This window comes from Solea solea, unplaced genomic scaffold, assembly GCF_958295425.1.
Source record: "Solea solea unplaced genomic scaffold, fSolSol10.1 scaffold_37, whole genome shotgun sequence".
NCBI lineage: Eukaryota > Metazoa > Chordata > Actinopteri > Pleuronectiformes > Soleidae > Solea > Solea solea.
The window spans coordinates 367,501-370,000 of NW_026704163.1; the positions used below are offsets into that span (position 1 = coordinate 367,501).

Here is a 2,500-nt window from a genome sequence, read left to right on the forward strand (position 1 = left end):
GCGCTCTCCCCCGATGACGTAGTTGTAAGCAAAGGTCAGCCGCCCAAAGTTCCGCCTTGTGTGCCCATCTCCAGGCTTCTCACGTGCTCGCAGAGCGACATCCCCAGTCTTTCCAAGTTGCTGGGAATGGGATGGTTGTGGGTGTTGTCTTTTAGCTCTAAGGAAATGTCATGCTCCCTTTCCCGGCTCTTTGTAGGAGAACTGGATTGATGGAGATGGATCCATGGCCATCATGCCAAGGGTTAATACTTTGGCGCTTGTTCCGTCCACTCCTGTACATTGACCTGATATTGAAGCGATGCCAGGAGCAGCTCACCATTTCAGAAGCCCGGAGGAGCTGGGAAACGGCCCGGCAGTTTGTACTGCTCGGTGTGACACAGAGCTGCTTTGCTCATGCACTCACATCTACCACTAAACCTTGGAGGTGTGCCACAGCCTCAGCGATTGATAGAAAACTGCAGCACGCAACCAACAGTAAGAATGCGCTTCCAAACATGCAGTCAAATGTGGGCGGTTGATTGGCCGGCAAACCAAAAACGTTGAAGAAAGGCTGTCCCAAGGTGGCCGGCCGGGCCGACCGAGACTGTGGTGACTCCGGCGGATAGACTCCTTGGCTGCTCTCAAGGAGAGGGGCTATGTCGACTCTGGTTTTTCTTCAAAATGCACAAGTCTTTCGCCTTTTACTAAAGACTTCCGTGGAGAGGAACGTCCGAGAGTTTAAGTTATTTTTGGTGGGCTTTGCTGTATGGCTGCGCCCTTTGAGTGTGTCAAATGTCAAGCAGCTGTCCGTCACGGCTCAGAGGTGCGCTTAGATCACCTGGGGGCGGAGGTGATCGGCAGCAGCTTTTGTTATGCGCACTTCAGAAACATGGCACCACAACAAGTAACTTGTGCGCCAAGATCTTGAGTTGGCCCCAGACACTGGCGGGCCATCGCTTCTCGGCCTTTTGGCTAAGATCAAGTGTAGTATCTGTTCTTATCAGTCTAATATCTGATATGTCCTCTATATGGGGATTAAATATTAAATGCATTTTTGAGCATTGGGCGGTGAAACCTGGGGCTTGCTCTCTTCACTCCTTGCATTGACCTGGTATTGCAGTGCCACCAGGAACGGTGCACCGTTCTCTTTTTTTCTGTGAAACCAAAGCAAGGCTGAAACTGGAAGGACATTAACGTGTGCCCGTGCGTCAACGTAATTGCAAGCCCACGTTTCTTGTAAGGAAGCAGCAGTGTAAAAGCGTGCTGCAGTGTAAAAGTGTGCTGCAGTGTAAAAGCTTACAGCACCTGGTATTCCCAGGCAGTCTCCCATCCAAGTACTAACCAGGCCCGACCCTGCTTAGCTTCCGAGATCAGACGAGATCGGGCGTGCTCAGGGTGGTGTGGCCGTAAGCCGACGGGCAGGTGACACAGACTCCTTTTATAGACCAGGCAAGGCCCCCTGCTCGTGGAGGGGCTCAAAAGTCAGCCTTCCGAACACACTGCACTTGAGCCTTTATCGCCACTACCTGCTACACTCTATTCCAGTATTTGGAAGCTACACCGAGATGGGTAAGCTGCTGTTGGTGCCGTCAGGTCCAGTTGTTGCTGAATCTATAGGAAATGACAGCCAGGTATGCCAGTGAAAAGGTCGAGTGTTTCCTCTCCAATGTGTGCTGGAGGTTGAAGTTGAACACAGCACAGCATTAACGAGCACCTGAGTCAAGGCATTGGACTCTGGGACTATCCATTTCCTGCACCGTCGGCCAAAGAGCTGTGTCTGGGAACAGCCACCCAGTGCTGGGCAAGTACACCTCATACTTACCTGGCAGGGGAGACACCATGATCAAGAAGGTGGTTCACCCAGGGCGAGGCTCAGCCATTGCACTCTGGTTGTGCTGACCCCTGCAAATTCCCCAAACGTGGGAATCTTGACTGCATAATTTTTGCTGGTGGGGTACTGCGTCCGCGCTCTCCCCCGATGACGTAGTTGTAAGCAAAGGTCAGCCGCCCAAAGTTCCGCCTTGTGTGCCCATCTCCAGGCTTCTCACGTGCTCGCAGAGCGACATCCCCAGTCTTTCCAAGTTGCTGGGAATGGGATGGTTGTGGGTGTTGTCTTTTAGCTCTAAGGAAATGTCATGCTCCCTTTCCCGGCTCTTTGTAGGAGAACTGGATTGATGGAGATGGATCCATGGCCATCATGCCAAGGGTTAATACTTTGGCGCTTGTTCCGTCCACTCCTGTACATTGACCTGATATTGAAGCGATGCCAGGAGCAGCTCACCATTTCAGAAGCCCGGAGGAGCTGGGAAACGGCCCGGCAGTTTGTACTGCTCGGTGTGACACAGAGCTGCTTTGCTCATGCACTCACATCTACCACTAAACCTTGGAGGTGTGCCACAGCCTCAGCGATTGATAGAAAACTGCAGCACGCAACCAACAGTAAGAATGCGCTTCCAAACATGCAGTCAAATGTGGGCGGTTGATTGGCCGGCAAACCAAAAACGTTGAAGAAAGGCTGTCC

General features: G+C 52.2%; 5 non-coding genes across 5 annotated transcripts in view; 4 read left to right on the forward strand and 1 right to left on the reverse strand.

The window, feature by feature from the left end:
* LOC131454382 (U1 spliceosomal RNA) overlaps positions 1-13 on the forward strand; it is a 164-nt gene extending 151 nt beyond the window's left edge. Inside the window, exon 1 of the small nuclear RNA XR_009239051.1 lies at positions 1-13. This exon is cut by the window's left edge and continues 151 nt beyond it. This is a non-coding gene — a small nuclear RNA (U1 spliceosomal RNA).
* Positions 14-639: 626 nt separating this feature from the next.
* LOC131454020 (U5 spliceosomal RNA) lies at positions 640-752 on the forward strand. Its single transcript, XR_009238703.1, has one exon. It is a non-coding gene; the product is annotated as a U5 spliceosomal RNA (small nuclear RNA).
* A 179-nt stretch (positions 753-931) lies between these two features.
* Positions 932-1,124, forward strand: LOC131453828 (U2 spliceosomal RNA). The gene has a single exon (XR_009238520.1). It is a non-coding gene; the product is annotated as a U2 spliceosomal RNA (small nuclear RNA).
* Positions 1,125-1,272: 148 nt separating this feature from the next.
* Positions 1,273-1,391, reverse strand: LOC131454151 (5S ribosomal RNA). Its single transcript, XR_009238827.1, has one exon. It is a non-coding gene; the product is annotated as a 5S ribosomal RNA (ribosomal RNA).
* A 402-nt stretch (positions 1,392-1,793) lies between these two features.
* LOC131454383 (U1 spliceosomal RNA) lies at positions 1,794-1,957 on the forward strand. The gene has a single exon (XR_009239052.1). It is a non-coding gene; the product is annotated as a U1 spliceosomal RNA (small nuclear RNA).
* Positions 1,958-2,500: the final 543 nt, after the last annotated feature.